Source organism: Canis lupus, chromosome 19, assembly GCF_003254725.2.
Source record: "Canis lupus dingo isolate Sandy chromosome 19, ASM325472v2, whole genome shotgun sequence".
Lineage (NCBI taxonomy): Eukaryota > Metazoa > Chordata > Mammalia > Carnivora > Canidae > Canis > Canis lupus.
In genome coordinates this window covers 1,068,949-1,095,614 of record NC_064261.1, presented here as the reverse complement: position 1 = coordinate 1,095,614, position 26,666 = coordinate 1,068,949, and the positions used below count along the sequence as shown (strand labels likewise).

The 26,666-nt window shown below is 41.2% G+C and overlaps 1 protein-coding gene across 8 annotated transcripts in view; it reads right to left on the bottom strand.

The window, feature by feature from the left end:
* Positions 1 to 26,666, bottom strand: part of INPP4B (inositol polyphosphate-4-phosphatase type II B) — a 707,387-nt gene that overhangs the window by 357,940 nt on the left and 322,781 nt on the right. For 7 of the 8 annotated variants that reach the window (XM_025462335.3, XM_049097162.1, XM_035702058.2 and 4 more), the window contains exons 1-2: positions 7,334 to 7,516; positions 6,807 to 6,863 (exon numbers count right to left, since the gene is read on the bottom strand). The exons of the other annotated variant lie outside the window; for it this stretch is intronic. The gene's annotated coding sequence lies outside the window, so the exon portion shown is untranslated. Of the gene's footprint in view, positions 1 to 6,806; positions 6,864 to 7,333; positions 7,517 to 26,666 lie in introns of those variants that run through there. 8 annotated transcript variants of the gene reach the window in all.

Sequence of the window (26,666 nt, the reverse complement as noted above, 5' to 3'; positions counted from 1 at the left end):
TACTTGAGGAAATTCAATATGCATAAAATAAGACTCTCATCCATATAATTAAGAAAACTCTCAGCAATTTATAAATAAAGGAGAAGTACTTTACCTCAATAATGGGCATCTACAAAAATCCTACAGCTATCATGATAACTGAATTATAAAGACTCAGTACTTTACTGTTAAGATGAGGAATAAGGTAAGACTTCCACTCTCTCTCTTTTTTAAGACTTTTGCTTTTATCTGCCTCTTCAATTTCATACTGGTTGTCTTAGTACAGTGATTCAAGGAAAAGAATTATAAGACATACAGCTTGAAAATGAATAACTAATGCTGTCTCTATTTGCAGCCAACATGAGTGTCTATGTAGAAAATAGTCAAAAATATCTACAGAAAAGCTAGGAATAAGTTTATCAAAGTTGCACAATATCAGGTCTAAATACAAAAATCAAGTGCTTATAAACTACAATGAAAATGGGAAAATTGGGCAGCCTGGGTAGCTCAATGATTTAGCACCGCCTTCAGCCCAGGACGTGACCCCGGGGTCCCAGGATCGAGTCCCGCATTGGGCTCCCTGCATGGAGCCTGCTTCTCCCTGTGCCTGTGTCTCTGCCTCTCTCTGTCTCTGTGTCTCTCATGAATAAATAAATAAAAATATTAAAAAAAAAAGAAAATGAAGTTTAAAAAAATATCATTTACTATAGTATCAAAAAACAACAATTTTAGGGACAAATTAAACAAAATATGTATAGGATCTGTATGTTATAATCTATAAAACACTGATGAAAGAGACAATATAAAATGAAATTGTATTTATATGCTATTTGTTTTAATTATTTATTATTATATTTATCTATTTATTTATTGAAGATATTTAAAATGTTCATGAATGGAAAAATTTATTATTGTTAAGATATAAGTTCTCCCTAACAGATATTTAGCCCTGTAGATCCTTAGGAAGATAAATAAAAATCATAATGGGTTATTATTATATATGTATTAGCATGGCTATAATTAAATATTTTTTAAGGGGATCCCTGGGTGGCGCAGCGGTTTGGCGCCTGCCTTTGGCCCAGGGCGCGATCCTGGAGACCCGGGATCGAATCCCACATCAGGCTCCCGGTGCATGGAGCCTGCTTCTCCCTCTGCCTATGTCTCTGCCTCTCTCTCTCTCTCTCTGTGTGTGTGACTATCATAAATAAATAAAAATTTAAAAAAAAAATTAATAAATAAATATTTTTTAAGTTGGCAATGCCAATCTTTGACAAGTATGTGAACCAATGGGGATTCTTATACATTGATTATAGGAAGGCAAAATAGTATGTCTACTTAGAAAAAAAAAAATCTATCAGCTTCTTAAAAAGTTAACCATACACCTACCATATCATCCAGCAATCTTGCTCCTATTTATTTCCCCAAGAGAAATGGAATTTATGGCCACACAAAAACCTATATTTAATTTTTTTAACTAAAAATTAAAAATTTCTTTGATTTTTCTAAAAATTTTCTAAAAACCTAAAATTTCTTCAAATGATGAATTGGTAAATCACCTTAAGTACAACCATAAGATGGAATATTACTCAGTAATAAAAAGCAATATATCATTGATACCCACAAAACTTCAATGACTCTTAAGCACATTATAGTAAGGAAAAGAAGCCAGATTCAAAGGGCTACAGAGTGTATAATTCAATTTCTATGGCATTCTGAAAAATGTAAATTATGGAAACAGAACACAGATGGGTGATTTCTCATGGTTGGCGATGGGCAGAAGAGGCTGACCATAAAGGGGCAGGAGGCTGAAGATGTTCAGGTGAGTGTTCTGTATCTTAATACAGTGAGTAGTGGGAAGTATATGACTGTTCGTGTTTGTCAAAAAAAATCTAGAACTGTACACCAGAAAGCATGCATTTTACTGAATGTAGATTTTTAAATAGTGAATATAAAAGAAACAGAAAGAGATTAGAAGAGATAGCAAGTGGTCAATAAATATTACTAGAATTATTAATTTACGATATTCACTATGACTAACACAGCTAGAGAAGTGGAAGATGCTTTGGAAGTGGGATGCTTTGTCCAATAATCAATGTGAACTTAATCAAGTGGAATGTAGAATCGTGAAAGGAAGCAAAAGAATCTGTTCTATGAAGGACTAAGAAGAAGAAACTGGGAACAAAAATATTGATTTATAGTGAGTGAGAGTCCAATTACCAAGAATTAATTGATAAGCTCAAGTCTGATCTGATGGGCATCACTAAATAGGGGCTCTCTTGAGTTTGGGGTGAGGGGTGGGGAAGCAGTAGAAGAGGATGCTGAGAGCTGCCCCTTCAGTATCACGTGTGTGTCCAAATCATCAGTGAGGAGGGATACCCAGAGTAGGTTCCATAGGAGACGGGTTTGCAGGCAGGTGTCTCAGGATCAGAACACATGGACCACTGGGTGCAGAGTCCCACCCCGGACTCTGAGGACGCGGCCACCAAAACTAAGGACACATTCAGAAACCCAAATTGGAGGATCCCTGGGTGGCTTGGCAGTTTGGTGCCTGCCTTTGGCCCAGGGCATGATCCTGGAGACCCGGGATCGAGTCCCATGTCGGGCTCCCTGCATGGAGCCTGCTTCTCCCTCTGCCTGTGTCTCTGCCTCTCTCTCTCTCTCTCTCTCTATGTTTACCATCAATCAATCAATCAATCAATCTTTAAAAACAAACAAAAGAAGAAACCCAAATGGACTTGGACAACTGAGTCATCTCTGCCTCTCTCTCTCTATGTCTATCATAAATAAATAAATAAATAAATAAATAAATAAATAAATAAATCTTCAAAAAAAAAAAAAAAGAAACCCAAATGTACTTGGACAACTGATTCATCTCTGCCTCTCTCTGTCTCTCTGTCTCTCTCTCTCTCTATGTCTATCATAAATCAATCAATCAATCAATCTTAAAAAAAAAAAAGAAACCCAAATGGACTTGAACAACTGATTCATCTCTGCCTCTCTCTCTCTCCCTATGTCTATAATAAATAAATAAATAAATAAATAAATAAATAAATAAACAAATAATAAATCTTAAAAAAAAAGAAACCCAAATGGACTTAGACAACTGATTCATCTCATCAGTAACCTGGACACCAATACGGAAGCAAGCGGTAAACTCCGCCGGAGGTTCACTTCTTTGGAGAGTTTTTGGTAAAAGCAAACAGGATGGAGTAGAGGCTGGAAGGAAAAGAGCCACTGGCATATAGAGCTGAGCTTTCACTGGCTCTCAGGTTCCTTCCCACCGTCTCTCGGGTTCCTTCCCACCGATGGGCAACCGGGGGCGGTGCCTGAAAGCAGACAGACAGACAGCCGGCCAGCCAGACAGCTAAGAGAAGTGTCTCGGGAGATTCCTGCGACTGCTTCAACAGACATGATATGTAATTGGGCGTGGAGAGGTTTGTACAACAAAAATGTGCAGATAGATAAAAGCGAGAGGAGAATAGCGGTAAAAGAAGAGAGCAAGACTGAAAGACAAAGAAAGAAGAAAATATTGAAAATCAAGGTCATGAAAGCAAAGAGAAAAAGCTCCCAATGTAGGAGATGCATCAGCAACAGGAAATGGGCTAATCTGATGGGAGCGGAGCCCAGGGAGAGGCAGCAGGAAGCGGTGCGTTCTCGCTGAGTGCATCATCACAGGAGGGCGAGGCCCCGCTCCGGAGGCCAGACGGGGTGATTGTGAACCAGGAGCCGGGACAGTGTGCGCTGCCCTCCTCCCGGCCCTCCTCCCGGCCCTCCTCCCGGCGGGCTCACTGCTCCACCCCATCAAGCAAAGGCTACGCGAGCACCTATCGTGCCCAACAGCATGCACAGTGCGGTAGTTCAGAAATGATATATGTCCCTCTGCTTTCCAGTGGGGCGGCGACCCGAAGACCAGAACCCACAGATCTATGGGGAAAAATGGAAAAGCTCGAGGAGAAGGATCAAGGAGTCTGCTACTGGGTCTTTGCCTCCGGTGGTACAGAATCAATAAGCACTTTCTGAATGTCTCGTATTTGTAATATTCACTGCCGGATATTATTTTGTGTTTTCTCAAATTTACTTCTGTCTCCCGTGACTTCTTTCTCTTCTCCCTTTCAAGAGCTTGATAAATCTAGACCCGTCCTGTGTATCGGCCAGTGTGCAAGTGGAAAGACAGAAACGCTGTTGAGTGGGATTTAAGGTTCCATTTTATTTATTTATTTATTTATTTATTTATTTATTTATTTATTTATTATTTACTTATATATATATTTTTTAAGGTTCCATTTTAGGGGTGAGTAAACTGAGATTACAAATGCCTAGGAAACGTGCCACAGGTCAGGCAGGGAATAAGTTAGGGGACAGGGATTCAACACAGGCCTCAAGACTTTATGGTTTTAACCATTGTTTCTACCCTGAAAAACCACAATTGATGAGGACTCAAAGACTAGTCATTTGGCAGAGAAAATTCCTCCTGAGGGAGAAGACAGCAAAGTTCAGTTTCGTGCCAGATGACTTTTTCCCCAGAGGCCAGCTCCTTCCATCGGGCTGAGATATCACCACTTCCTATTGTTATCCCTACTTTCATGTGGATCTCTCTCTCTCTCTTTAGCCACTTCAATTAGGATTTCTAATTAGATTTCAAATTTGAGACCTCTCTACGAGAAAGCAAATGGCAAGAATGGCGATTAAAGGACAGCTGTCTCTTGTCTTTCTGGGGATGAATCGAGGCTTTTTGTTTCTAAGTTATGAAATCTTGGGCAACTGTTCATGTGTTTTTCTTACTGTTGTTGTAAGAAGAGTTAACGGAACTGAAAGACGCTGGATTGATCTAAAAAAGCCGATGCCCTTCCGTGCAGATGCTTCTCAGCGCCCGTCCTCCGGAGTAAGTGTAAGTTAAGTCTGATATCCTGGCTTCTCAAGACTTTTATTGGGGCGCCCGGGTGGCTCAGTGGTCGAGCATCTACCTTCAGCCCAGGGCATGACCCCGGGGTCCCGGGATCGAGTCCCACGTCAGGCTCCCCGCACGGAGCCTGCTTCTCCCTCTGCCTGTGTCTCTGCCTCTCTCTGTGTCTCTCACGAATAAATAAATAACATCTTTAAAAAAGAAACTTTCATTGCCATAAATAGAGAATCTCCACATAGTATATGAAGTCAGATCACCCCGAGGCGCTACCCCAAGTCATTCTCGTCACTGTAAGATTCTTTCAAACTATGAGAATTTTACCAATCAAGGAGAATAAGCATTTTCAACGCAAAGGAATAAGGTTCAGAGCAGCTGAGATGCAAACTTTCTTTATGACTTTATTTTGTCTGACTTAAGAGAGCAAACATCATGGATAGTGATGATGAGAATTATTTAGGAAGCCCTTACTCCGTATTATTTTCACATGAAAAGTATACTTGGGATTTGGAGCAATGAACCATAGAATTCAGGTCATGAAAAAATCTTCTGCTTGAAAAAAACTAAACCACTGAAGCAAACGGATTTGTTTCTTCCAGCTTGAATTATCTGGATTTCGGTAAATTAGCAAATCACCCAACATAATCTGATGTGCACAGCCAAGGAGTAAGTCAAATTACCGAAAAGCAGGCCAGCCTAGGAAGTCGAAGGAACCTCTTCAAATTCATATTTGAATTAGAAACATTTTCTAATTCCAACACGAAACCAGCTTTGGGAAACACCAGGTCAGATAAAGGCGACGACACGTACGTGGACATAGACGTCGAGCTTTGTTTGCTTATTTACTGCTTATTATAGGGTCTCTAAACCTCTCACATCAAAGCTCCTGAAAGTGTGACAGTATTCAGAAAAATCTCAAAATTCCTTGATTCCAGACCATTTGACGCGGAACACGTGCTGGAACTCGTGCTAGGGGGGGCGGGCACGTGGAGATGTCTGTAGGACGGGGAGACACTCCACGGAGCCTGGGCCAGTGAGGAAGGGGGGGCAGGCGGGAGACCCGGGAGCATCTGTATCCCGGGGGTCAGGAGAAGAGACCAAGGGACGTGACACGGCAACGCCAAGGGCGCGAGGTCACCCCGCAGGCCCGGGCCACAGGCCCCAGTGCGCAGGAAGGTCCCGGTGGGACGGGCCAGCTCCCGTGCGCATCTTCACCCAATTACCAACTCGGCGTCGTCTGGGGTCTCCCTCTACAACTGTGACTCTGTCGCCATGTCATCCTCTTACCAATTACCTGCTGTTCCCTCTTCCTGGACACTTCCCCCCCAGACTGCAGCTCTTAGTCTAAGTGCTACTTTCCGAAACACCCTCCGGTTGCCAGCCCACAACAGATCCCCCCTTGTCTCCTGATATCGCCCGCATTCCCCTTCACGGCGCTCATCACGGTTTTTATTCATAGGTTGATATTTGCTTATTCATTCCATGTCCCCTCCGCAAGACTGGGGGCCCCCTTCAGGGCAGCGACGGGCCATCCTGCTTCGTTCGGTTCCATAAAATCACCAACTACCTCACAGGTGAGTGTTTGCCGTATCACAAGCTTTTAACGACTATGCGTCGGTTTAATAAACAATTATTATTTAATCGCTTCACATTTCTATCAAGGCCTGGCCTACCTGAAACTCTCAAAAGTAACTCAGTGAATACACAGAAGTCAATCCCTCTTAGGATGTGATCACCCGTCATCTACAGCCTGGGGTCCCACATATTCGAAGACGCCAAACTAGCATCTTTGTGACACATCTTTCTAATAATAAGGGCTATAGGATTCATCTAGCCCTTATCCAAGGGATTTATAGGATTCAAGGATCCTCAACCTAAATGAATATCATGAGTTAATGGCGGAGAGTCGTTCTCGTGCCTGCCTTACTCTTGCACTCGCCACGCAGCCGCGCTCTTCAGTTATTCCTTTGCTGACTTCAGAGCTCTGTAGAGGGCAAAGGACACCGTTAGGACGTGTTTCACTGGGAACTTTTCTCAGTAAAACAGACCTAGCTAAACTATCCCCCATGTCCATGACGCCCCTCACTCCAGAGCTGAGGACCCTCCACCGGGAGTCCTGGGGCCGTAGCTGCTTCTCGCCTGTATTCCTCTGCTAGGAAGACTCCAAGCCGCCCCTATTCCTCTGCGTACACGAGCCAGGCACTGTATCCTAGGCTACGTGGATTAGCTCACTCACTCCTTATACCTTACGCTCAGGCAGCGGTCGACTCAACAGCCTGCCTGACTCAACCCCTGCACATTCCAACTTACAGCCTGTCTTCAAGACCAGCCTTCGGCCAGTTCCTGAGATAACCCCTGCGCTCTTGGAATAGCCCGCCTGGTAAGAGAATTTTTGGACCCCGGTGCCTTGGCTTATGCTCTTGCAGTTTGCCCAGATCCATTTACGGTGAACACCTGTTTTTGCTTTGGGGGCAGGGAGGCTAAAGCCCCAGGAGCTGAGGTTCATCGCTGGGAGCTGCAGGCTCGGTGCCGGACCCCTAACGACACTATATGACTGGCCCCCATTAAAATCCTAGAGACAAAATTCGGCTGAGCTTCTTCCCTGGTGGACCACGCGTCACGTGAATTGTCACACAACGTTCCGGGGAGAATTAAGCTCATCCCCTGGGATTCCACTGGAATCCACTGGAATTCCACTGGAAAGGAACATCAGGACGTTGGCAGAGGGACTTTGCCTCCCCTTTGCTGATCATAACCTGTTTACTCTCACTGTAGTAAACCGTGAGTTCTTCTAGCAAATCATCGAGCCTGCAGGTGACCTTGGGGACCCCGCCCCTAACATAACCAGCTGTGAGGTAGGCACTCCTGTTACCCGCCTTTCCTAGACAGAGAAGTTGGCAAAGGAAGAGGAGGCACCTCAAAGTCCCATGTCTACTTTACGTGTCAGTATTTAAATTTGAACCTAATGACCTGGTTCCAGAGGCTGGGCATTTTATATGTTTCGCCAATTACGTCATACTGTTGAGCAAAATATCCGTGATTATCTGTCGTTCAGTAAGGGCACCAAAAAGAGCCACATTATTCTGTATGTTGGCAAATTGAACACCAATAAAAAATAAAGTTATTATTTTTTTAAAAATTGCCACCTTTTTTTCTTATTTTGATTCTTATTTTTAAACTTTATTATCAGGAATAATTTTTAGATTGCAAATCTATTATTAATTACCAAGATTTCATTTTATCTGCTAAAGAGAGAGCAATAATAATAATAATAATAAATTTTATTGTTAAAGTTATTCTTCAACCATTACACTTTACTCAAAGCAAACTTTCCTCTAGTCTTGTCAATAATGCAGATGGGACACAAGTTTTCCCACTTAAATTCTCATATATCTGTCACCATTTTAAATGGTTCTTAGTATGGGGCCTGAAAACTACAGTATCAGCTTTAAATTAATTATTGCTTAATTGTGGGAAAATAAAACACCTTATCACAACTTTTCTTAAGATATCTAAATTTTTAGCCTGACGGAACCAGAGTTGCTTTTAAGCTAAGTGCTAGAAAAATAGTTTCAGGATAGGAGAAAGCATGAATCTAATCGCTCAGTTGCTACTAAAGAAAATGTGAACCACGTACTGATTCCTAAACACAAAAGATAAAAATAATTTAAGTTGTGTAGAAACTTATATAAAAATAAATTTAGGGCAGCCCCAGTGGCTTAACAGTTTAGCGCCTGCCTTCGGCCCAGGGCGTGATCCTGGAGACCCGGGATCGAGTACCGCATGGGACTCCCAGCCTGGAGCCTGCTTCTCCCTCTGCCTGTGTCTCTGCCTCTCTGTGTCTCTCCTGAATAAAAAATAAAATCTTTAAAAAAAATAAAAAATAATAAAAATAAAAATAAATTTAAGCTGTGTAGAAAAGTCGGAAGTCTGTGACAGTTAGCTTTTATTTAGGTAGACTTTGCAAAAAATACTTTGATTAGTCATTGCCATTAGGCGTATGAGTTAGTAGCTCTATTCTGATCCTTGAACAAAACTGTACTTCATTCTCTTATCTTCCTTTCAACCCACCCACAGCTCAGCATCGTGCTCTGCTGTACGCACAGGGGATGACAGTGTCTTGCTCTTATCACCTAAACAGACCGCACATCTCTTGATATCTTGAGGTGTCATTACACCTGCAAGGGCAATGAGTCTACCTTGCAATGCGGACGTGGAGGTCAACGTAGTCTCATCGGATCTGTTGTGTCCAAACAAGCGCTTGAAATAACTTTCAAAAATAGAAGTAGAGCCTACAGAGCAAGGGCCACAACTCACACAGTGATGATGAAATGTATCAGACATAAACTGCATCATTGTGCAAACCCAAGGAATAAAAGTCTATGATGCAGAAGGACCAACCGTGTTATGTGAGCCTATCTCGGGCTCGTTTCATCTCCATTATGCTGTTATCCCTTGTCAGCTCTCATCACGTAGCAAGAACTAGTATTTTACCCAAACCCGCTACAGCGTATGGTCACCTTGAATAAACATCCCACGGAGTTAATACCAACCCAAAGCCTAATTTAACACTTATCACCATGTTCACAATACTTGATTGAGTAGATCATTATGCCTTATTTAGGACATAAAAATTTGTTTTTAAGTTGAAAATGTAAACATTCTATTTTGAACAATTTCTGGATGTTAAGCTAAATTGAACATTTTGACTAGAATTAAAATAAGGAATATTAAAAAAAAAAAAAACTTTATGCTATAGAAGTCGGTGCCTTCTTTGGTTCCTATATCCGTTCCCTTTTTTGCCCCAAATGATACTTTCATCATTGACTCTCTGTCTCCTACGCCAGTGTCCTGGTGTGACGGGGATATAGCTAGATTCAGAGCTAGCTATTTGCCTTCTCCATGTCGCCCCGTGAAAGGAAGCTGGGCTTCGGGTGCCTTGCTCCCAGACAGCCTGAGTGAGTCCAGGTCAAGAGCTCCAGAGAAGGACAAACATTATATGTTCTCATTCATTTGGGGAATATAAATAATAGTGAAAGGGAATAGAAAGGAAGGGAGAAGAAATGGGTAGGAAATAACAGAAAGGGAGACAGAACATAGAGACTCCTAACTCTGGGAAACAAACTAGGGGTGATGGAAGGGGAGGAGGGCGGGGGGTGGGGGTGAGTGGGTGACGGGCACTGAGGGGGGCACTCGATGGGATGAGCACTGGGTGTTATTCTGTATGTTGGCAAATTGAACACCAATAAAAAATTAATTTATTATTAAAAAAAAAGAGCTCCCCCATCAGTGAGAGGATCAGGGGGATTACACCAAAGGCAGGAGCTGAGCAGAATGGGGTTTAGAAAGGACCAAGGAGAGAGCATGCTGTGTCTATCAAGAAATTGTCTGATATGAAGGTCCCCACCAGTTCGGGAAAACTCACACATTCATCTCCTGAAACATCCGACAGTTAAAAAATAGAAACATGGGCAGCCCGGGTGGCTCAGCGGTTTAGCACCACCTTTGGCCGGGCGTGATCCTGGAGACCTGGGATTGAGTCCCACATCGGGCTCCCTGCATGGAGCTTGCTTCTCCCTCTGCCTGGGTGTCTGCCTCTCTCTCTCTCTCTGTGTCTCTCATGAATAAATAAATAAAATCTTAAAAAAAAAAAAAAAAAAAAAACAAAAGTGCAAAATGTCCTTGGGTGATTGCAAAGCAATCAGAAAGTAAGTGCGGGAAGTGAAGGAGAAACTGCGTAATATTAATAAAAGCTACCCATTTTATAGGCTGTTGTATATGTTTAGTAAAGGCCACAGAGCTACTAGGAGCAGCACCTGTATTCACACCCAAACAGTCCAGTTCTAGGACTCATGCTCATAACCACTAGACCAGGCTGCCTTTTTGGGAAGGCCCTGAATGCCATGCTGAGGATTAGACCTTGCTTTCCAGAAGATGTTGAAACTACAAAGATTTTATTTTTTCTTAAAGATTTATCTACTCATTTCAGAGTGAGAGCAAGTGAGCATGGGGGCGGAGGGTGCAGAGGAAGAGGGAGGGAATCCCAAGCAGACTTCCCATGACCGCCATGCTTGTTGAGGGGCTCAACCCTATACCCTGAGATCATGACCTGAGCTGAAATCAAGAGTCAGTTGCTTAATTGACTGAGGCACCCAGGTGCCCTGAAACTATAAAGATCGTACGCAAGGAAATAAGATGGTCAAATTTGTGTTTTATGCAGAATATTGAGTACCTGTGAGAAATACAGTCTGGAGGAGCAAGACATTAGAGAGATTAATTTGGGGGCTATTACAAGCTTTAGCAAGAGATGAGCAAGACCTAATTTAAAGCAGTGGTGGTAAGGATAGGAAGGGATAGATCCCAGAGATATTTAAGATATTAAGATAAAATTAAGATAAATTAAGATAAAAAATATTAAGATATTTTTTTTGTGGGGAGTAGGGAGGAGATGACGACCAGGTTTCATCAATCAACATAGACATGTACAACTTATAACCGTTGATTTTGTTGATCTCGAAGTTCTGCCCTTTAAATTGAACTTGTCTGCTTTTGCTTTTCTAGCAAAATATAATATAAACTAATACTCCAAATATCTAAATATACATAGAAAATAACCACTCGTTAGTGCCAATGGAGAGAATCAAATATTTGAGGAGTTTTTAAATTCATTGTTCTGTCCAAAAGTGAGCCTTCCAGATTACAATATAACTATGCATTACTCTAGTAGTAAATCTCAAAAACATCTAAAAAAAAAAAAAAAAGATGGCCTCACATATGGTATACATACTGCTATTAGAATCTATAATAATTGTCTCTAGAATAAATATGGAATTTAATTCTACCTCCAAAAGTAGGTTTTCAAATTCTTACTTCTGTTCCCCAATTTCCTTCCCTTATTGTAAAGGCAAAGTAAAATTTGGCTCACAATGAGATTATTCTCAACATGATTTTCACATTAACTAAAAAACTATTAAAAGTTCTATTAAAATGTATAAAATGATTCAAGAAAAGTCTCAGGATGCAAGATAAATTTGTGACAGTCACGTTCCTTATATAGCAATAAACAGAAATTTAAAATTTTCAAAATAAATGAATGCAACTCCCGATAGCACTAGTAATCTTGAATCACTATAGCAGTAACAGCAAAACCAACAAGCTACTCATGAATAATTAGGTAAAGAAAATTATGAAAAGCTATAAACAGAAATAAAGAACTATGACAAATGCAAGAGTAGGAAAGTATTTACAAGACAAATATCACTTCTTTAAAAATTAATTGTATTTTTAGCATAATTCCAATCAAATTTTTAATGGCAGGAATTTTGAAACCTTTTAAGACTTTCTAAAGTTCATTTAAAGGAAGAGTCATGGATCATAATAAAAATTCTGAACTCAAATATTAAAGAGACTTTGCTCTAGTGGTAAAGTACCTTGTTAAGACACATTTACCACAGGCAGAGCTGGCTTAGAAATTATGTACAAATTAGTGGAAAAATATAGCTAATTCCAGAAACATCTTATTTTATGCCTTCATTCAACAAATATTTAATGCCTGTCATACGCCAAGCACCATGTCCCTTAAAGGGACAACACAATTCCTGCCCTCAGAGAGTTTGATGGAAAAAAATTAATAACTATTCTCATTACGGTAGAAATTGAGACAGACGGACACAGGACTCCATGGATGCATATATGATGGAAATCTAAAGTCAGCGCATGATAAAATGAACCCCACAAATTAATCATAAAAATTTGTTTAATAATGTTGAGATTATTGCCTAACTTTTTGGAATAGAGTAAAATAAGTCCCATTAGACGTAGATACAAATTCCAGATGTATCATGGAGTTAAATACAAAGAGATGCAACATAAAAAGTAAATAAAATCGGAATTGATTGTATGTCTTTCTGAAGAGGCTAATTGTACTTCTGAAGCTTTTAAGTGCTAAAAGAAATCAGAAAGAAAATGCCTGGTAGATTGAAGTAAAAAAACTTCTCTACAAAAAAACAAAAACAATAAACAAACAAAAAATCACCTTAAAGCAAAGTGGATTCGAAATTATTTGCAACGAATACAATGCGCCTAAATCTGTTTTATATATATACCGGATACCCAAACATCAAAGGACACTTCACAATGAAGAAACAACTCATTAATGAACATGCGGAAAAACATTCAACCTCATTAGTACTCGAGGAAATAACCATTAAAACAATGGTTGACCATATTTCCTTTAACAAATTGGCAATGAAGAGGAAAAATTTCATGCTCGGTGCCATTTTGAGATTGCTTTGAATGCCATTTTTCTACAACGCCTAAGAGCGCCAAAGGTATTCCTATCGTGTCCCAAAAAATCTAGGAAGCGTTTTCACCCTATATAATTAACATAAGATGCTCATTTAGGGCCCACCCTATTTTAACACCATGAAACTGTGATAACCTTTTGATAAGAGACTATCAAACATGCATCCTGGTGTTACAGGTACCATGATGAGTGCATGGAAGATACACAACGAATGTAATGAATGTCGAACAGAAGAATGAATGAGCTTGTTTCTTCATCACTAAAGTAAATAAAGGTGTGGTGCCAGCTTCTCAAAAAAATGTTCTCAGACTATTTGATCCAGTAGTTCTAAATCTGTGCTTCTATTCTAAGGAAGTAACCCTAAATATAAAAAAAATTACATACGCAAAGAATTCCTAGGATATGACTTAAAAGGAAAATGGACAAGCAGCCTAAATACGCAGAAAGAGAAGTCTTTAAAAATGTTGTGTGATATTAATTTGATGGAATATTATGTAACCTTTGAAAAGAATTTTAGAATTCAGGCTTAAAGAGGCTTACACCAAAATGTTAAATGCAAAAAGTAGGATTTAAAGTCGTATCTTTTGTACATAACAATGTAGTGTAGCAGGTAAGATTTTACTAAGCATAAAGTCTCATTCTCCCTAATCCTTGACTATCTCTATGAACAGGTTACTTAGCCTCTTTAAGCTTCAGTTCCTCATTTGTAAAATGGAAAAGCAGTGACAATAGTGCCTATCTCAGAGTGCTGTTATTAAATCATCAAAAATTAAATCATCAAATGAAAAACTTGATAAGAATTAAATCATCAAATTAAAACATCGAAGTAGATAACGCCCATAGTGTTAACAGGATCAATCAGACGATCCGTATTCAGTAACCGAAGCTACAGCTTTCATCTAAATAAAAACAGAACTATGCCGACCAGAAAGTCCGGATGCTGGCAGTGTGCTGGCAGGAGTTTCTGTTTGGTGGATTTGGCTGTTGGGACCCTTTGGGACACACCTCTGTTTGGGAAATTCCCCACCTGCCGAGTTCGTCCATCACCAGGACAGATGCCAGCACTCTCCACGCACCTGCAGCACCCTTGGGGGGTGTCAGCTGGGGCGCGAGCGTGTGACCTTGGCTTTTCTGATGGGACCCTGCTGCCCAGGGCTTCAGCTCAGAAGCACACGACCCACAGCACCTGAGCTCCTTCCTGAGCCCTGCCCTCCTGTTCCCTGAGGCAGCAGGCCCGGGGACCCGCCACCGGGCCCGTCTCAGCTGGTGACTGGTGGCGTGTTGTGGAGTGGTGTGCATCTGGCTGGCTGGTCTCGGCTCAGCACGTGGCCCCACACGCGAGCCTTTGTTCATTAGGATTTTTTTTTTTTAGAGATTTTCTTTATTGGGGATCCCCGGATGGCTCAGCGGTTTAGTGCCTGCCTTTGGCCCTAAGGACATGATCCTGGAGTCCTGGGATCGAGTCCCACATCGGGCTCCTGGCATGGAGCCTGCTTCTCCCTCTGCCTGGGTCTCTCCCTCTCCCTCTCTCTCTCTCTCTCTCTTTCTCTCTCTCTCTGTGTCTCTTATGAATAAATAAATAAAATCTTTAAAAAAAGAGAGAGATTTTCTTTATTGATGGGGGTGGAAGCAGAGGGAGAGGGAGAGGACCTCAAGCAGACTCCCCACTGAGCGCCGAAGCCCCACGCAGGGCTGGATCTTGGGAACCTGCGATCATGACCTGAGCAGAAACCAAGAGCTGGAGGCCTTACTGACTGGGCCGCTCAGGAGCTCCAAGACTTCAATGGATCCTACACACTTTGGCCTTCGTCAGCCCTTCTGTCTTTGTGAGTGTGCGGGGACACGCACACCTCCCTCCCCCTCTCTCTCTTTACACACACACACACACACACATATACATATATATGGAAGTGTATGTATATAATTATAGCTCATGATCATATTGGCATAAACATAATAATATCATGTAGTAAAATGTTTTCCAAGTAAAAATTATTTCTTTCTTCAATTTTTAAAGGAAATGAACATATTTTAATGGGCCCCTAAAGCCGTTGAAGGTCATTGGTGCTGTACACACTTTGCCTGAGACAAAAGTCAGCCCTCCCTAACGTTTTCAGATGAATTATTATTTTTTTTTCTGTAAACTAACTGGCATCTATTCTGTGTTTGCAGCTATGAAACCGGATTATATAGATGGTGAAACGGCCGTGTGATTTTTACCTTTTTTTTTCACCTTTTAAAAAATTTCCCAATTCTTTGAAAAATCATGTATTACTAGAGAGATGATACATTGAGAAGAAAATACACTATTAAATGGCAAACTTTACATGCATATCTCAGAATCTCAAGCTAGAAAGGGACTGTAAAGATCATTGTGGAAAAAATGTCAGAAAAAAAAGAAAAAAAAAAGAAAAGAAAAAGAAAAGAAAAGAAAAAAAGAAAAAAATGTCAGAGTCTGATCCTTCATGTGCCATTTTACATCCCCTCCACCCCATATGCTAACCGAGATGTCACAGCCAATGATCCTGGGCTCAGTATCTCACTATCTCAGGAAGAAAATCAGACATTCTATCTCTTGATAGCTTTGACAGCTAGAAAGTTCTTCTTTAATACTGAGTCAAAATGGGTATTCCTGCAGCTTCCTTGTTCTCCCACTGAATATACCCCTAACATTTCAGGTTTTCTTTATGCTCCCTTTTTAAATACCCAATATCAGCACCTTGGAATCATTGCATGCAAACCCAGCCCCGAAGACTCTTAGGTCTACCGCCGACACTTACTAATTTGATTCTGCACCAGCCTGCCATCCTCTAGGTAACCTGCTGTACCAGAGCAGAGACGAGAATTGCTAAATCAGAGGCACGGCCGCCTCTTTCTCTTCAGATCACAAGCTCCACATCTCTTTGACTCTCACCAGAGGGAAATAGAGCTACGCTAGGCCATCGTTTTAAAGGAAATCTGGAACCCAGTACAAAACGCAGACGTTAGTGTTTGGAAAGGAAAACTTCTCTTTCTGCTTTGTTCCGAAATGGAACAGTGAAAACTCTTACAAACCTGGGAACCTGGAAATCCAGATTCTGAGTCCTGGTTCTGCTACTGAACCCTTTGTAAACTATCGAAACAAGATCTCTCTGTCCCTTTAGAGATAATTTAGACTCCTAACACTTGGCTACTTGACTTCTAATAATGAATTCGATTCCTAAGCCATAGCTATACAAAGAAGTAAAATTAAAACTGTTGAGCAACGTAGGGTCATTTGCATTAAGGTTCCTTCAACGCATGAACAGAACTACTCAGTGGTGTTGAAATAAAAAGTACACTATTGTTAGTTAACCTCCCGATTGCCATCAGGTATGCATTTTTCTGTTCTTGGAACCTGACCAATCTATGTGCCCCGTGCTCACAGACAAGAGTTGCAACCACCTAAAAAAATACAGAAATATTATATAGATAGAAGTGAAGACAAAACCTGTGCCTATATGAACTGCAAATTTTATCCTTTAATTCACTCGCTTAAAAAATACTGGGTTCTGTATAAGTTATGGCAATAACTTATAACTTAATAACATAACTTTTGGAATAGCTGACCATGAAATCTCACTGTAGTTCGTAATATCTCTTGATCCGATTTTTGGCTGAGAAGGGCATGGAAGGAGGCCTGTTCTACGAGTCCTTCAGGCATCTGGGCTGGGAGAGACTCCATTACCCTGCTGGCAAGTGGCTCAGTCATCCTGAACATGGACATCCAGCAGAGAAATGAGAGGAGAGAGGGAGTGAGGAGCACGTGGGAGCCTTTTAGAGGACAGGCCTGGAAGTGTCACAGGAGTCCCTTGAGTGCAATGAGGCCAAACAGTCATAACCCGGTACCTGGGGAGGGAGCCAGGGCTGCTGAGGGCCAGCTGGCCATCCCCATCACAGCCCACTGCCCAGATATTATGAGGCTCCAATAGCACAACGTGTTATTTGCCAAAGCCAGATACCTAAATAATGAAGGAAGTAAACGAATGATTTGATAACAAGGGCTTTGGTCAAAGTGGCATCGGAAATAGCTGAAGACAAGAGGGTAGTGGGAAGAATGTGGTCATTATAACCTGCAAACTCTCTGTGGAACACAGACAACAGGGGAAATGTAGTTTTGTGTAAAAAGTGTCAGAACCATCTTCAGGTCGAAAGTCATGTTGGGAAAGGGAATTTCTAGAGGTGTTATTTTTAGTCATGTAATAAAAATGTAAAAATGCTCCTCGGGCTGGAGTTCAGGACATTCTTGGGGTGAATTTTGTCTCGGCCGTTTTCAGAACGGCTTTTGTTCTGTGGCTTCTGGGAATTCCCTCTGTCTGGAGGGGCCGTTCATCAGGTGGCTGCCCACTGGAGCTTCACCAACCCCACAAAGCCCCCTCATACACACACCCCCCGAAGCTCTCCCCCCTTGGAATTCCCATATCATGTATGTTATGGGGCTTTTTATGTGGTTATCTACTTGTATATCGTTACATTAATCAGCTTTGTCTGACTGTACACTATCCTATCTCCTTCTCTGCAGTAAGAGGTTAAAATGTTATTGAGTGAATAATTAAAAAGGTGAACCCATTTATACATTAAACAAGTCGTTTTTAAATACGTTGCATTCCAGAATTACTTGGGGACTCAAGAATCTCAGTCGGTATAATTGGGGTATTTCGAATTTCTAAAAAGCTCCCAGATGATTTGATACCATCAACTTTGGGAAAAACAGACAATTAATTCCACTAAATCTGAGGCAAGCTTGTAAATGTGGTAAACCACATTTCAGAGAAAAATGCAGAGACCAGTGGTTTTAATCACCCCCCTCCCAAATAAATTGATAGGTATATGATTTAGCAGCAGAAAGTTTAGAGAGGCCTAGGATCTATTCCTTGGGAAAAGTAGTTAAAACTTCTCATAGCGGAAACATCTATTTATTGCATTTTGTGTATCTTCGTGTGTAGGAAGTAGTAAAAGAGGTGAGTGAGCACCAGAGTAATCGTCATCGCAATGACATTAGCACCCTCCAGAGAGAGGAAACAAAAGAAATAGTTAAATATTAGAGAAAAAGACACGACAGCAATATGTGGGTGGTAGTTGGGAAATCATTTTTAAATGAAAACAGAGAAAGTCAATAGCCTACAAGAACCCTAGTGATGGCCTACCGAGTCCCTTACTAGGGACTATGGGCTCAGGAAAACACGCATGTTACGGCTTTAAATCAGAGACATGTATAATGTAGGGAAACAATAATATGGTAAGAGAAAAGGTATATATTCTCGTTGTTTAAAGTTCAAGCAGCTCTATCAATTTTGAGATAATGCAGATTTAAAATTTCACTCTTGAATAGCCTCACGCACCAACAATAAATACTACCGTCAAATGCCATCAACTGTCACCTGTTAAAAAATCATCTTTCAAAACATGGAAAGACAGGCAGAGTGAGGATGACAGGAAAGCCCTCGAGATAGCCAATAGGTGGAGCATTATCTGGAAATATAATGTTTTCCCCAAAAACAACTTGCAAGATTCCCTTTCAAGAAATGTCAAAGCGAAAAAAACTCACTTTAAAAAATACGTCAGAGGAAAAGAGCCACAGACTCAGTAAATCTGTAACTACGGTCCACCAAAGGGGACCCTTAGGATTTAGGGTCAAACAGAATGAAACGAAACAAAGGGCAGAGTGAAGCGGAAAGGCTGCTTCTTTTGAAAGGAAGGATTTTAGGAGATACCACAGATCGCCCTCTAAGATGGTAGGTCAGACGTGCAGAGTAAAATAATTACACAAAACTCCTAAGATAGAAGTTAGCGGGGATCCTTGGATGGCGCAGCAGTTTAGCGCCTGCCTTTGGCCCAGGTCATGATCCCAGGTCCTGGGATCGAGTCCCGCGTCGGGCTCCCTGCATGGAGCCTGCTTCTCCCCCTGCCTGTGTCTCTGCCTCTCTTTCTCTCTGTGTCTCTCATGAATAAATAAATAAAATCTTAAAAAAAAATAGAAGTTAGCTTTTTTAAGCATTTAGTAGATTCAAGGGCTGTGTCTAGAAACACTGTCTCGCGTTGTCCTCGCTTCAGTTGTCTCCACCCAATCAGAGGGCTGCTCAGGGCCTGCCACCTCCAGGCCGGGCTCCTGCAGATGTCCAATGTGTGCAGTAGGGAAGCCGTGACTGCAAAATCCCAATTTTTCTAGGAAGAGATTCAGGAGCCGGGGTTATGTTTGAGCAGCCGAGACGAGTGTCAAAGACTCAGACGCCCCTGGGCGAGTGTGAGGGTGGCCCTCGGCCGGGCTGGGGGCCGCCGCCGCTCCCTGAGACAGCTGGGCCGGCTCAGCCGCGCCTTTCCCGGGGTATCCGCACGTGGTGACGTCCTCTTGGTAGCCTGAAGCCAGCCGTGGTGCGGGTGCCTATCCCGGGAAAACGGGCCAACACTAAAAATTCGGACTTTTGTTTTCTAGAGAGCCAGCGTGTCAGCACAGTCCTGCCCCTGGGCACGCGCTCACCATGTCGCCGTGCTAGGACCCCAGGGGAGCGCATTCGGGGAGCCCCACTAAAGAGAACCCACGGAGGATAACGATCGAGCTCTGAACCTGGACTGACGTCGTCTACACATGCCAGCGCACCCTGACGCCGTTATCCCAGTGAGGGAGCTGAAGGGAATTAGAAGTCGCATGTAGGAGAGGTTCTGGGCCGATCCAGAGATGGGTGACCTCACATCTTTCACCACAGGAATCCCTCTAACAAAACAGAAAGACAAACGTCTGGACCGAAATCAAAAGCAAAGAGGATACCTCGGGTGCCGGCAACGGAATCTGCGCTGCACCAAGGAGACAGCCAACGCGGCCAACTGGAAAAGCAGATTAAACTGTTTGATCTCCATCTGGACCTTCCTCCCGACTGGGAGAGAGGAGCAGAGGGAACGAACAGCAGAGGCAGACCACGCTCCTAGACAAAAGCTCACCCTCCACGGAACGTGCCAAATTACACCTGATGCTAGAACAATCCACAGAACAGCGACTGAGCGACCCAAGACTGAAGGCCAAGAGGAGAGCGAGAGGCAGGGCTGCAGCAACCCAGGGACCCCCCCCGACACTGAGAATGGGGGGAGGGCCCGGCAGCAGGGCCCCCTGTTCTTGGACACAGGGCAAAGCGTGGTGTAGACCAACCAGCCTATGACGCAGACAAGAGCAGAGCGGGGCCCAGGGGCAGAGGAGCCGCCGGGAGGCTCTCCGGGCCAGAGGGACGAGGACACGGGCTCCGTTCCCAGCCCACCCTGAGAGCTCAGACCCGGGCCGGGCCTGGGCACCGAAGGGTAAGGCCAGCCTTCCCAGTGGGCTTCCCACGTCGGGGGGCCCGGGGCCCAGGGACCCAGACCCGCTCACCGGCGTGTGTGGCTGTTCTGAGGCCCAGGAAAGGAGGCCAGGGTTGGAAAGGCTCAGGGGCTCTGGGGACTGAAAAGCCCCGACCGAGTAGGGCTCGGATACTCCAAGGCCGGGTTTGCATGCCTGCTCGTGGGCCCGGTGCCGTCTAGCCACGCCGAGACACAGAGAAAGCCGTGGCTGAGAAGGCCGAGGAGCTGCGGGAACCTTCTCTTCCCTCCCTCCTGAAAGTGAGGATGGAGTAGGGCCTGGAAGCTGTAAGAGATGGGGCTGAGGCCGAAAGTGGGAGTTCCCATGACCATAGGGAGACAGCGGCGGCAGCAAGCCCAGGGGCCTCAAGCCAGGACGGGCCGGGTGCTGGTGCACAGAGCAAGGGCCAGGGCGGGCCGCTGAGCAGCTTGTTGCCGAAGCATCTGACTTTGTCATGATCTGGGGTCCTGGCAGCCAGCCCTGGCTTGGGCCTGTGCCAGCAGGGGGTCTGCATTTCCCTGTGCCCCTCCCCCTGCTCACGCTCTCTCTCTCTTTCTCTCAAATAAATAAAATCTTAAAACAAAATTTTTTAATTAAAAAAAATAACTAAAAGGGCCAAGGAACTGTGGGGACACTGTCTGCCTTCTACCTTAAAAGCCCAGACCAGAGCAAGATCCAGCTCACAGTGATCTTGCGACCTCAGGGAGCCCAAGTCCACAAGCCCAGCCCGTTGCCCCGTGGTGCTAGGGCACAGAAAACAAGCTGCAGTGTTGTGTGGTTTTGTTTGTTTTTTGTTTTGATTTACTTTTTAAAATTTGTCTTATTTTGTTTTTTTTTTTTTCTTTCTGGTTTTGTTCTTTTCTTTCTTTTCCTTTTTTTCTTTTTTCTTCTTTTCTTTTTTACTTCCTTTTCTTATTTTTAATTTTTAAATTCTTTCTATGAAAATCCATGGTTTGAAAGAATAATGAACATACAGAGCCAAAGCTCCAACCAGCCAGCAAAAGTCACCAAACACACACAGTCTGCATAGGGGGACACCCATACGCCAGACTTACACTCCCCCCACCCCCTCGGCTTCAACTTTAGGAAAAGCAGCTGTCTCACCTAACCCATAGAAACAAACACAGAAAGTCAAACAGAATAGGGAGATGGGAGACAGGAATATGCTCCAAAAGAAAGAACAAGAAAAAAAATTTCAGGAAAAGAATTAAATGAAACATAGATAAACAATATGTCTGTTAAAGAATTTAAGGTAATGATTGAAAAACTACTCACTGGGCCAGAGAAAAGAATGGAAAAGCTCAGTGAGACATTCCATAAAGAGTTAGAAAATACGTAAAAGAACCAAGTAGAGTTGAAGAAAGAATAACTAAATAAAAATCATACCAGAGGGAATCAATAGTAGATTAGAGGATGCAGAAGAATGCATCAGCGATCTGAAAGACAGGGTAATGGAAAGCACACAACCTGAATGGCAAACAGAGAAAATAACTAAAAAAAAAAAAAAAAAAAGGGATAGATTAAGAGATCTCTTGGGCAACATCAAGAAAAAAGAAAAAAAAAAAGTCACATTGTAGGGATCCCAGAAGAAGAGATAGAAAAAGGTGTAGATATTTGAAGGAATAATAACAGAAAAACTTCACCAGTAGCCTGGTGAAAGAAATAGACATCTAAGTTCAAGAAGCACAGAGAATTCCAAACGAGATAAACCCAAGGAGTTCCATACCACAGCACATAATAATTAAAAGGTCAAAGTTTAAAGATAAAGATAGAATCTTACAAATAGCAAGAGACAAATAAAACCGTACCTACAAGGGAAAACCTAGAAGGCTAGTAGCTTATTTTTTGAGCAGAAACTTTGCAAGCCAGATGGGTGTGGCATGGTATATACAAATTGCTAAAAGAAAAATACCTACAACCAAAAATAAGTGGCAAGATTATCATTCAGATTTGAATCAGTTTGAATTCAGAGATAAAGAGTTTCCCATATAAACAAAAGATGAAGGAGTTTATTACCACTAAACCAAACTTTTAAGAAATGTTAAAGGGACTTCTTTAAATGGAAAACAATTGGCCATAATTAGACATAAGGAAAATATGAACAAGAGGATGTAAAATATGACAGATATGTAGACAAAGGAGTGAAAAAGAAGAGGGGAAAGAAAAAGATTTTTTTTCTTTTTCTGTTTTCTTTTCCTTTTTTTTTTTTTTTAAAGAATGTATTTTAACTTAAGTGACCATCAAATTAATATGGTCTGTTATTTACTTACCATGCTATATATGAATCACATGGTAACCACAAATACAAACACACAAAATAAAAGATACACACACACAATAAAAGAGAAATAAAACCAAACAAAATACTATACATGCTCATCAATCAAAAGAAAGAAAGAGAAGAAAAAAAGGATCAAAGACCTACAAAAACAACCCCAAACCAAATTTAAAAAATGGCAATAACCACATATCTATTACTAATTGCTTTAGATGTAAAAGGTCTAAAATGCTCCAATCCAAAGACACAGATTGGAAGAATGGATACAGAGAACAAGACCCATCTATCTGTGTGCTGCCTACAAGAGACTTACCTCAGACTTAAAGATGCATACAGAATGAAATGAAATGGAAAACATTTACCATACAAAGGAAAGTGAAAAAAAGTCAGGGGTAGCAATACCAAGATAAAATAGACTTTAAAATGAAGAACATAAAAAGAGAGAACAAAGGGCGCTACATTTAAAAAAGAGATCAATCCAACAAAAGGTTATAACAATTATTATAAATATCTATGTACCCAACACCGGAGCACATAAATAGATAATGCAAATATTAACAGACATAAAGAGAGAAACTGATGGCAATACAATAATAGTGTGGGAGTTTAACACTCTACTTACATCAATGGATATATCACCCGGACAGAAAATTAATAAGAAAACATTGTCTTTGAATGACACATCGAACCAGACGGACGTAACAGACAGACATATCAGATATACACAGAACTTTCCAGTTCATCCAAAACAACAGAATATACATTCTTTTCAACTGTACATGAGACATTCTCCCAAATGGGTCACATATTAAGCTGTACAACAAGCCTCAATAAATTTAAGATCAAAATCATACAGTGCATCTCTTCAAACCTCAACAGTATGAAACTAGAAATAAATCACAAGGGAAAAAATGGAAAAACACAAACGTGGAGACTAAACAACAAATTGATCAATGAAAGAAGAAATTAAAAAATATATGGAGACAAATGAAAATGAAAATCCAATGGCCCCAAATCTGGAGCGCACAACAATAATTCTAACAGGGAAGTATACAGCAATAGGGGCCTAGTTCAGGAACGAGAAACAACTCAAATAAATAATCTAACCTTACACTTAAAGGAACTAGAAAAAGAAGAGCAAACAAAACCCCAGGTGAGTCAAAGAAAGGAAAGAATAAAGATCACAGTAGACATAAATGATGTAGAAACTGGGATCCCTGGGTGGCGCAGCGGTTTAGCGCCTGCCTTTGGCCCGGGGCGTGATCCTGGAGACCCGGGATCGAGTCCCATGTCGGGCTCCCGGTGCATGGAGCCTGCTTCTCCCTCTGCCTGTGTCTCTGCCTCTCTCTCTGTGTGACTATCATAAATAAATGAAAAAAAAAATGATGTAGAAACTTAAGAAAAAGAAAAGAAAAAGTCAATGAAAACGAGAGCTTGTTCTGTGAAAAGATAAACAAAATTGACAAATCCTTAGTCAGACTCATCAAAAAAAAAAAAAAAAAAAAAGAGAGAGAGAGAGAGAGAGAGAAAGGACCAAAACTAATAAAATCAGAAATGAAAGAGAAGTAACAACTGATACCACAGAAATACAAAGAATTAGAAAACTATATTATATGCCAACAAACTGGATAACCTAGAAGAAATGGATAAATTCCTGGAAACATACAATTTTCCAAAACTGAATAAGTAATGAAATCAAATCAGTGATTTTAAAAAATGCCAAAAAATAAAAGTCCAGGATCAGATAGATTCACAAGTGAATTCTCTCAGACATGACATCTAAGGAAGAGTTAACACCTATTCTCTTCAAAAGATAGAAGAGGAGGGAAAGTTTCCAAATACATTCTATGAGACCAGCATTACCCTGATACCAAAACCAGGCAAAGGGACCAAACAAACAAAACCACACAAAACAACCCCCCACCCCTCAAAAAAAAAAAAAAGAAAAAAAAGAAAGAAGAAAGAAAGAAAGAGAAAGAAAGAAAGAAAGAAAGAAAGAAAGAAAGAAAGAAAGAAAGAAAGAAAGAAAGAAAGAAAGAAAGAAAAACCCACTGCAGGCTAACACTTCTGATGAACATAGGCACAAAAATCCTCAACAAAATATGGGCAAACTGAACCAACATTACATTAAAGATCATTCACCATGATCAGGTGAGATTTATTCCCGGGATGCAAGGATTCAATATTTGCGAATTAATCAATGTCACGTACCACTTCAACAAGACAAAGGATATAATCCTAGGATTTTATCTACTTATTTAAATAGATAAATCCTATTTATCTCAATAGATGCGAGAAAAGCACTTGACAAGATTCAACATCTATTCACGATAAAAACTTTCAACAAAATGGGTTTAGAGGGGACATACCTCAACATAATAAAGCCATATATGAAAAACCACAGGTCACATCATCCTCAACGGGGAAAAACTGAAGGCTTTCCCTCTAAGTCAAGAAAACACAAGGATGTCCGCTCTCACCACTTTTATTCAACATAGTACTAGGAGTCCTGGCCTCCACAATCAGATGATAAAAAGGAGCAAGAGACATCCATATTGGTAAAGAAGTTAAACTGTCACTATTTGCAGACATGATACCATACATAGAAAATCCTGTAGACTACACCAAAAAAAAAAAAAAAAAAGACTAGAATAAACAAATTCAGTAAAATGTCAGGATACAAAATTAATATGCAGAAATGGGTAGCATTTTTATACACCTACAATAAAGTATCAGAAAGAGAAATTAAGAAAACAGTCCTATTTGCAATTGTGCCCAAAGGAATAAAATATAGAATAAACTTAACCAAAGAGGTGAGAGACTCGTATTCTGAAAACTATGAAACACGGCTCAAAGAAGATGAGGCTGACACAAGCAAATGTAAAGATATCCCCTGCTCATCGATTAGAAGAATTAATATTGTCAAAATCTCCATCTTACCCAAAGCAAACCCTAGATTCAATGCAATCCTTATCAAAATACCAACGGCATTTTTCACAAAAATAGAACAAATAATACTAAAACTTGTACGGAACCACAGAAGACCTTGAATAGCTCAAGTAACCCTGAGAAAGGACAAAACTGGAGGCATTGCAATTCTGGATTTCAATATATATTGCAAACCTGAAGCAATCAAAACAGCATGGTACTGGCACAAAAAACCAAAACAAAACAAAACAAAACCAAAAAAAAAAAAAAACCAAAAAACAGGTACACTGATCAATAGAACAAAATTGAGACTCCAGAAATAAAACCACAATTGTATGGCCAATTAATCTATGACAAAGGAGGCAAGAACATACAATGGGGAAAAAAAACAAGCTTTTCAACAAATGATGCTGGAAAAACTGGACAGCTACACATAAAAGAATGAAACGACTACTTTCTTACACCACACACAAGAATGAACTCAAAATGGATAAAGACTTAAACGTGAGACCTGAAACCATAAAAATCCGACAAGGGAACACAGGTAGCAATTTCTCTGACGTTGGCTATAGCCACGTTTTTCTAGATACATTTCCTGAGACAAAGGAAACAAAAGTAAAAATAAACTATTGGGACTATATCAAAATAAAAAGCTTTTGGTCGGTAAAGGAAACAGGAAAACTAAAAGGCAACCTACTGATTGGGAGAAGATATTTGCAAATGATTATCTGATAAAGGGTCAATGTCCAAAATATGTAAATAACGTGTGTATACAATCCGACAGCAAAATGACAAACAATCCAATTAAAAACATGGGCAGAGGACCTGAATAGACGTTTTTCTAAAGAAGACATACAGAAAGGCAACAGACACAGGAAGAGATGCTGGACATCACTAATCATCAGGGAAATATAAGTCAAAACCACAATAAGGG